Genomic DNA, 10,448 nt, shown 5'->3' with positions numbered 1-10,448 from the left:
AAGCTGTGTTTTATATTTTCTATGAAAACCCATTATATTTAGTTCCTTAAAGGTTTAATTAGCTATAATTTTCTTTGAAATTAAAATCAGGTTGTTCTGTGGCAATATTCTCCCAACAGCTACTTGATGGCATGTGTTGTCTATTCTTTAGTATTATTAAGGAATATTTTATAACTTAATGGTTCTACGGTGTTTTTCTCTCTCACACACTCGGAGATCTTGCCAGAGAAGAGCGTTCAGGTTAATGACAAATATTTCAGTTGGCTACCAGTCTCTTCATAGGGCAGATGGGTTCCCAATTATGAAAATGGTTTACTAAGAGGGTTTATCTGGAGATACTATCAGTCTGATGAAGATTGGACAGAATACAACTGCAGGCATAAACAGGCAATTACCTGAGCATACTTCATCCACCATTATTTTCAATTAGAGCTAGAAACCCTGTCCCTGATAACTCATAACCCATCACCTAGTCTCTTCAGTTATGTTAACACGAGAGTAGAAATCAAATACCTGCCAAAACACTAAAGAAAATATGAAAATACTATTTCTGACTAACATGTAATCTGGGCAAATTTTCTCACTCTGCTGGGACTTCACTGCTGTGAACCTTTTGACCAAATTTATCAGGCTGATGGAGATTCGGTAAAGCTCTAAAGAGTGCCATTAAAATCCACAACCATTGAAATTAAAATTACTTTCTCTTCTTGCACAGAAAGTAAATGCAAAGTTGGTAATAAAAGTGCCTTCTATTGAAGAAGATTACTTATGTCAAAAATGCACACTTTAATCTGGCTGCCTTTGAGCTCATTAGGTTTTATCAAACTTGAATGTATTGGAAGCTAAGGGAAAAAATGAATTTTAAAATTAAGTGTAACACTGAGATTGGGGTGGGGGGAGGGAATAGTAGCAAAGAGGAGTCTGTACAAAAGTTCTGTGCCCCAGAACCAAGGAAAAAATAACTTGAGGTTAGAAAATGGCTTGCAGGAAAATTATTGTGGTAAAGACTGTAGGACTTATTAACTTGCATGACTTCACGTGATTTTTAAAATCTCCTACTGGAGTCCTGCTTCATCATAGATGTCATGATAGAACTCCGAAGTAAAGGAGAAACTAAACCTCATTAGCTGCAACTTTGTTTCACCTGTTGTTTTGGCTCACGCAGTGTACTCAGTATTAAACGTACACAGCCTGAAGATGGTGCCTAAAGATGGATTCCAGGATATCTGTAACCAATAAAGTGAATATGTAAAGAAGGACATGATTTGGCTTGGTCAATTCACTCTGTAGTGTCAGTAAACAAATAAATCTGCCTAACTAGCTTTCAGATCAATCACCATTAATATACAGGCTGTGTGGAAAGGCTGATATGGCTGCAAACCAGGGGACATAGCCAGTCTTACCAGCAGTGCTCACTAGGAACTTCAGGGTACTAAATATCCCAAGTGAAAGAGCTGGGTTTGGTTAGCCAGATTGAGCAGTACCAAGGTGTGTTGTTTTTTTTTCACATGAATGTCATTACAACACAGAAATCTGCCCCACCCAAGAATACATTTTATCTGATGGGACAACACAGATTTCTGAAGTGCTTTGGATTTTATGAGTGCTAAAGGAAGAATTTTGCAAATACTTTATTGAAGCAATAATTCCAAATTTTTTTCCCTCTTTCTTTTCTTTCTGTTTCACTTAATCCCTCTCTGCTCTGCTTCTTGCCACAGTAGAAATATCCATACTGGAAGAACTGTCTCTAACATCTTCCAGGGAAAAGCAGTCTGGTTTACTGGCTTTCTGCATACTGCTGGTGAAGAAACTGATTTTTTTTGTGTGTGTGTGCAAATAGTTTAAAGTTGTCATTCTTCTCTTGCAAGTTCAGAAAGGTCAGTAATTGAAAGATACTGTCAGAGTATTGTATGTCATTGTTTCTGAAAGGAGACATTTCCTGAGGCTTTGGGCTAAGTTTCATCTCAGTGAGCTGAACTCACACTGGCTTCTTTCTCAGATGGAGTGGGGGAGGTGAGGGTGGGAGGCAGTGGGAGAAACCCGGCATCTCTGTTATGCCATTGACACAGGTAACAGGGCCTTCTGGAGATCTTGCTGAGAGGTTGGGCTTTGTGCTGGGTAAGATGGCTTCTGTTTCTGAGATCTTAGATGAAGACGGGATATAATGGGTGTTTTTCTTGCTGATATAACAATTTTTGGGGTTTGGTGATTCAAAAAACAAAGGCCCTACCCTACTATTGGTGAAGCAGGAGGAGAGGGTGCAGAGAAGGGCAACTAAGCTGATTAGGGGTCTTGAGAACTGGCCTTATTAGGAGAGGCTGAGGGAGTTGGGTCTATTAAGCCTGCAGAAGAGGAGGCTGAGGGGAGACCATTGCTTTATCTGAAAGGAGGTTCTGGTGACATGGGTGTTGACCTATTCTCCTGGATATTAGGAAAAATTTCTTCACAGAAAGAGTGATGAGGCATTGGAACAGGCTGCCCAGGGAGGTGGCATCCCAGCTTGTATTAGGAACACTGTGGCTAGCAGGAATAGGGAGATGATCATCCCCTGTATTTGGCACTGGTGAGGCCACACCTTGAATATTGTGTTCAGTTATGGGCTCCTTGCTATAAGAAGGACATAGAAGTGCTGGAGTATGTCCAAAAGCCAATGAGGCTTGTGAAGGGCCTAGAGCACAAATCCTATTAGGAGTGGCTGAGGGAGCTGAGGTTGTTTAGTTTGGAGAAGAGGAGGCTGAGGGGAGACTTCATCACTCTTTACAACTACCTGAAAGGAGGTTGGAGTAATGAGGGGGACAGCCTCTTCTCCCTGGTGACATGTGATAGGACCAGAGGGAATGGATGCAAGCTGCACCAGGGGAGGTTTTGGTTAGATATTAGGAAGCAGTGTTTCACCAAAAGGATTGTCAGGCATTGGAATAGATTGCCCAGGGAAGTGGTGGAGTCACCATTTCTGGAGGTATTTAAACGGTGTGTCAACCTGGTGCTTAGGGACATCATTTAGTGGTGAGCTTGCACTGTGAGGTCTTGGGTTGGACTGGATGATCTTGGAGGTCTCTTCCAGCTAGGGACATTCTCTTGTAGAGCCACAGTTCCTGGAGGTGTTCAAAAACTTGTGGACATGCTGTTTTGGGAGATGGTTTAGAGGTTAGGGGTTGTAGGGTGGACAGTTGGGCTTTGATCTTGAAGGTCTTTTCTAACCTTGATGGTAATTCTATGATTCTAAAAAATACATTGTTTCAAAGTTAAAGGAAATATATTTTGGAAGTGGGGAATGACAGAAGTAGCTGAAGCCCTCTGTTTTCTGATGTATGTTAGGCCATGAAGAATATGAAGTTTCCTCAGGGGAAAAAAAAAGCGAACAACAAACATTAAGAAGTTAGGTGAATGTTGGCCCCTTCCTCATGAGGAGAGGGTAATTATATGTGTGTGTGTACACCCAGTATAGATTCTAAAACAAAATACTGCTTGAATGCAAAAATCTCCTTAGGAAATTTGAGAGGGTATAGTTCAGGAAAGCTCAGTGAAAGAAGGATTAATTCAGACTTATTGTGAGATTGATGTTCTATCATCAGTTGGATAATACTAATGTTTTTGCATAGGTTAAGCAAGTACCTGAAAAATGAGAAATAGGTCTTTTTGTGGAACTTTTGATTCTACAAGCAAACAGAACATGAATAGGATGGTTAAAACCATATTTCATTTGCTGGTGGAACTTGCTCATGTTTTAAAATCCTATGGCCTCTTTTGAAAATGAATGCTTTGCATTACCTTTATTGCTGAATGTGGGGAAATTCCTATGAATTCCAGAGTGTTGCTTACTTAATTCACGTTTGTGTTGGATGTCACTGTTCTTAAACTGTTTTTCATATTACTCTCATACTCAGATTATGCATAACTTTTTTTTTTTTTATCCCAGATGGTTTAACAGTATTTCCTTAAATGAGCAATCACCTAAATGTATTTGAAGGGACTCTGTGAAACAGACTTTTTACATTTCCTTTAAAAGATCTTAAGTCTGCATTTTAAGGGATGTAAAGTCTCATCCTGGTACCATTTATTCTCAATGGAATATATATATCATTAATCACCTATAGGAGCTGAAATGTAGCCATGACATGCAATGGAAAATGACTGCAGCTTGGCAGAGTGGGAAGGAGGAGATCTGTGAGATAAAGAGATCCTGCAAGTGACTTGTTTGACATACATAGGTGTGTGACAAATGTGACAATTAATAAGCATCCAGTTCACATTCCAAAAAGGCTTAGAAATCATCTGTAATACACTTCATTTTTCTCTGGGAAACCACTTTGTGCAGTGTTTTATTTATTTATTATGGTGGCAATTAATATTTCTACATAGTCTAGGTTAAACAAAGAATCTTTCTTGAATCCACTGGAATGGAATTTATTTCCCCCTAAAATAGAATTGATTCAATATAGAGAACATCTTATGTTTCTGGCAGAGCTGGTAAATCCTCAGAATACTATATATATATGTGTGTGTGTATATATATATATATATGTATGCCCTGGATAAAAATAGTGAGTGTATATATAGTTTTTATCACATAAGTCCTTTCAGCATCTCCCAGAGATAAGAAACATTTGTCACATTTTGAAGGGGTTTTCATTGACAAAGGCTTCAATCATGCAGAAAGCTGTTTTCAGATTTCCATAAAACAAAGCAGACACCATTTACATGATAAATTGCTCTTAGACAACAATCTTAGCTGACGACCCAAGTGCTTGATTCTGTTATCACTGATTTGTCCTTCAGTTTTCAGCAGAATGAAAATGAAGGACTTGCAACTAATTGTGCCAGAAAAACAGAGCTAATTTGCTCACACTGCCAAAAAAAAAAAAAAAAAGATAAAAAAAGAATCTAAGTCATTAGAGATGTGTGGATCATATCATAAGCAATAGCAAAGCATTACTAATGGCTATACTGTCCTACAAAGAGCCTGAGTGTGATATTTTGAAGTAAAATTACTTCTTGAAAGGTCTAAGACTTTTAAAAGCATGAAGACATGTATTTCTAGATGTCGCAGAAAGTTGTATGTCTTCCAACCAAAGCAATTAGTCTGGTGTTTTAATCATTACCAATCAAGAGAAGGAAATATTTTTTAAATGTATAAATATTTTTTGGACTCCTGTTGTTAAGAAATATTGTTCTACCAAAGATATCAGAAACGAGATATATTTTTAATTTTAATCTATCAAAATGCAAAGCAAGAGAGGCTAATCAATACTTTAACTAGTATCATGCTGAACTGCTAGTCTGGTTTAAGTACTGTTTTATCTATTCTCAGACTGACAGTTCAGGATATCATGATTGCTGCATATGTCAAAGGAGAAAATCTGACCTCAACAGAGAATTCAAGTATTCCTTTCTTAAAGATGCTTTTTTTTTGCCTTTTTTTTTCTTATTTTTTTCTTTTTTTTCCAAAATGGTTTTGGAATAAGATTAATGGAGCTTTGACACTGATGTACACACTTCTAGCTATTTTGGTCACAGTGAAATATTTTCCCCTGTAAGCAAATATTATGCATAATGTTAGCTGTTCTATGATTTTCTGCTCTTCTGCTTTCATCTTGCACATTTTTATTGTTCTGGACAGCATATCTTGTTTTTTACTTTTAAAAAAGCCATATCTTGCATTCTTAAGTATTATCTTTTTCTGCTTTTCGCAGTTTCTGTTGTTATTGTAAACATGCTTTTAATTAAGAAATACCATTAGCCTTGAAGATTAAGCAATACTGCTTTTAACTTCAAGGTGAAGGGTGTAATTTTGGTCTGTATAGACTTGGTTTTAAATAAGACTTAGCATCTTTTTGTTAGCAATAGAATCTGAGACAGACTTATGTTGTGGTCTTGTCTGACAACAAACAGGGTAGAAAATAAACAGAACTGGGAGGCAGGACTAGAATAACAAGGAAAAGATTTCATAGCTTTGACTTAACTTGTTCCAACTCATCTATTAATACTCTAGTCTCTGGTTTTGTGCAGCTAGTTCACCATAACTATCATGATTAATATAGATCTTGAGAAGAGATATCCAGAAGAGTAGCAGCATAAAGACAAACAGGTTTTTTTTAAATTGGTGATTTATTTTATGTATTTTTCTTTCAATTTTCCAAAATAAAAGGAGAAAATATCTCCTGTTTGGACTTACAAATAAAACAAGCACAAATACAAAGAGAAATAGAACAAGGTTTGAGTTTCGGGATTATTTTTTTTATTTAGTGTTAGCACTTCTGCAGAGATATGAGCATATGCCCTGTGTAGATTCCTGCTCAGACACCACTACTGTAGCTATATAATCCTTGACTCTTCAGACACTATTCAGTCTGATGTAGGTTTGACAAGAAAAAACAGTTGTGTTTTGGTTTTCTTGATGTAGGCTTAGGTTTTGCTGGTTTGTTTTTGTTCTTCCCAACCCTGATTTTCTTAAGTAACTTGGGTGTCTGAGCTCATTCAAGGCTAAATTCAAGTTCTTATACATTAAGTCTGACTCAGTAAAATTAAAAGGAAGGATAGCTTTTAGTCATAAATATTGATACTCAAATCAAAGGGATTTCCATGTTGCATTCAATAAATGTGTGATTAGGTGGAAAATTCTCTGGTAGAGAAGAGCTACCTGAAATGCTCTTCCTCCTGTACTGTCTCACAGCACACTAACAGGATGATATTCAAGTTAGGGCTTGTAAAGACTACTGGACTGCACATATATCTTAATCAGGTTTTGTGAGTAGTCTCACCTGCAAATTTTGTATTTAATGTTTTAATAGTTAAATATGCTGATAATCAAATAGATCATAAAATTCACCATATGTGAATGTGTCATACATTCACTTCTATAACACCCAAAGCTACCTGTATTTTAAAATATCCCCTTATCTTTCTCTGTTGCATCACTGAGATATTAAGCGGCACTGGATATAACCAGGCAACCCTCCTTTAGTGCTTCTTAAGCTCTATATGAAGTTCTCATTTTTTTACATGAAAAAAACAATCTTCTTCAAATAATGTTAAGATTGTGCAGTGTCTTAGAAAATAAATGTTCATAAGGACAAGAAGATCCAAGTGGATTTTCTATCCTGTAATGACTCAAAAGTGTATTTCAGTCCAGTTATAAATGTGGATAATAATAGTATTTATGAAAGAGTCTGGATAATGTTGCAACTTTTGCAATGTTATTCTTCCTAAGTAGAGAAACTGGCTGCAGAAGTGAGGGAGGAACAAGTTCATATAATACAGCAATTACATTACATGCAATATAATATTTTAGATTGGGCCACATTTGTATAAAAGATTACAGGACAGAAGGCTAGAAATCAAGTAAATCAAATTTTTGCAGCTGTTATATTTGTCCACAGCATTTTGTGAGATTAAAGTTGCTTGTGTAGAGGAAAGCTTACGAATATTTTTTATAAATTGTACAGGATATCAGAAGGATTTATAGTACATCTTCAGAATGGCTTTGTAGGATTCCTTTTGATTACTTAACCTAAGTATTTAGTGGAATTGTTATGATGTGAGTACTGGTAATCATACAAGATGTATCAATAAGAACCTGTATGGATGTGAAATTTGAACGGAGACAATTTTCTTCCATTCAGTATTAGGAATCATCCAGAAACTGTTATTTAATGTAATCTCAGGCTTCAGATTTACCAAAATGCCCTTAACAAATGAGTGGGAAATGGGGTTTGTTTCATTATCAAAAAGAGAATTCTGGAATCACAGCAACTGTAAAATACAAAGCATCAGAAGTAGATAAAGAGCACTAAATCTAAGTGCTTTGAAGGGTAGGAGTCTGGCAGACAGCTTAACTCTGCTCAGAAAGTAACCATGGAATTGAAGGATGGAGGAGGAGGAATTTGGGCTGTTAACAGTGAATATGGGAATAGATTTCTTCTGCCAAAACGCTGGGACAGGATAGCTGAGCAGTCCCACTGCAGAACTGCAGAGGGCTTGCATGGAATACTGTGTGGTGCTGAAGGAAGGAACTGCTCTAGGATAAGAGTCCTACCTGCCTCAGTGTGAAACTCCTGGGACTGAGAGCAGGACTGGGAGAAGAAGGGAGGAAGGAAGAAGTGTTTAATAGATATTCTGAATATCACAGCACGACTTGATTTGCTGTAACCCCATTTGATTCAGTGGTGTTTTACATAAAGAACCATGTTTGTCTTTAGATAGATCCTAATACACAGTAAGCTAAATCATGGATAAATAATTAAAAAGCACACAGAGGAGCGATGCATTGGCATAATGCACTGACTATATGTCTGCTTTCTTTTCTGCCTATTTTTTCTATCTTTTTTTTTGTGCTAGGAAAAGCAAGAAACTATGAGAACAAAACTATATAAACAATTTTACGTTTCCCATGTCGGTTTTGTTTGTTTGTTTGTTTTTTTTAATGTCTAGGAGGCCCTCCATAAATGTACAGGTTGCTTAGTTGTGTTAGCTGTGCTCAGTACATCTTAGTGGATATATGGTTATCAAGCATCTTGATTTCCCATTTCTCCCCTAAGCCTTCAGTGTTTGATTCTTTCTCTGCCATCTCCTGGCAGAGAGTGACCTGAGAAAAAAAACTTGGATTGAAATTTCTCTGTTCTCAGAAGAAGCTGCTAAAAGCCTTCCTTCCCGATTGAAGAATTAATTGAAAATTCTGACGGAAAACACTTCATCTGATTTTTGTTGCTCTCTAAGGCTGGAATGTCACATAGTTGACAACTTGACTGTTGTTGTTCAGGCCTGAGTTAACTTACCTGTGTTCCAGTCGTCTTCTGAATTGCTGAAAGACTCAAATGCTGTCTGACCATAGAAGTAATAAATAATAGACTTGTAAAACTGAGTACTGCTGTAGTACAAGGATTCAGCTCACTGACAGTTCCCAGTCTGGAAGCATCCAGACAACTTTGGCCTGCCCATATTGTAAATGGGTTATAGGGTGGCATGACAGATGCCTCTGAGAAGGATAACAAAGTTCAGCAGCAACCTGGGTTTGCCAAAGGCTGATTCACACCCTGTGTGAAAGGGCAGAAAGCATTCGATTCCACATCAAATGAGTGAAGAGTCCCAACATCCAAATCAGGATGACTTGCAAAGAATAATTAGTTTCGCTCTTGATATTTTTGACCTTTCTTCAGCTGTGTCTGATAGGAGCAAAACTGCCTTATTTTCATTTGCTAAAATGATTCCATCATGTATCTCTTAGCTAGAGAAAACTTCTACACTGATGTTCTGAAACCTATTGTTGGGGGTTTTATTAGGCTATTTTACTTATTTTTTTTCTAATTTTTACTTCATCAACATATTCCAAATTCATATTTATTTTTTAAAAGGTCATCCTGTTTTCCTATGTCTCTCACTACTTATGCTGTTCTCCTAAGTACTAATGGTCTGATTAGGTCTTAATGAAACTTGATCTGTGTTAAAAAATACAAGAATTAGAAATCTGTCCGTTCTTGGTTTTAGTTCTGCCAGGTAAAAAAAAAGTTTGTGTGAAAATTTCTTGCATGTCTCTTGCTCTGTATAGGTTCTATTTGGGGAGGAAATACTGATGCCTAGAACTTAGGAAATTAGAATATTAGAATTAGGAAATTAGAACTTAGAAATTAGGAATACACTGAAATATCTATATATATAAAAAGAAAAGGTTTAGGGGTAAAAGCACAAATTAACAAAATGAAGAGAAAGTAGAAAGTTCTCTGAGGAAATAGAATTCTCAAATTGCATTAATTTGTCAGTTGCCAGAAATTTAGAATGGTGATTCTCAGACTGTCCTCTGTAGAGCAATTTTATGTAGTCTGAGGAGTTACTTTTGTCAAAATTGTGCAGCAGTGATGAAAAATTGAAATAGGAGGTCAACCCACTACCCTAGGAAATTTCACTTGGGTCTGGCTTCAAGAAGAATTGCCACAGTTTCCTTATATTTCTCTCTCTTGTGGGGTTCCTCGACAAGAAATGAAGTTAGTTTCACTTTCTTTAGTGTTCCTGTGCTGTAAGGACAGCTGAGTTCAGTATGCTGTTGGTACTAAAATTGGAAGGGAGAGAGGAAAGAGCAAGCTAACTAGCAGAATCATGCACAGCCATATAGCTTACAAGTCTAAATAATATGTTGTGAAGGACCAGGTATTTCCTTACACGAACATGAAATGTCCTTTGAGTCAGCCGACAAAAACTGACTTAAAACGGTGTCTCCACACGGCAGGAAACCCCCTCTGTGTGTATGGGGGGGGGAGCAGCTGCTGCAAGGGAGGAGCCGTGGCCGGAAGCAGGGGCAGGACTAGGTCCCGTCTGATTGGCTGAAAAGCCCGGAAATGCAAAACTGGCGCCGAAGAACCCCATGAGAGAGGCAGCGCGACACGCCCCTCTCTCTCTCGCTCTCTCCTCGTGTGTTCGAGGCGGTCGTCTACACCCGCAGCCTGCCGCCGCCATTT

This window comes from Chaetura pelagica, unplaced genomic scaffold (genome assembly GCF_000747805.2).
Source record: "Chaetura pelagica isolate M959 unplaced genomic scaffold, ChaPel_1.0 scaffold221, whole genome shotgun sequence".
Taxonomy (NCBI): Eukaryota; Metazoa; Chordata; class Aves; order Apodiformes; family Apodidae; genus Chaetura; species Chaetura pelagica.
This window is presented reverse-complemented; position numbering follows the sequence as displayed.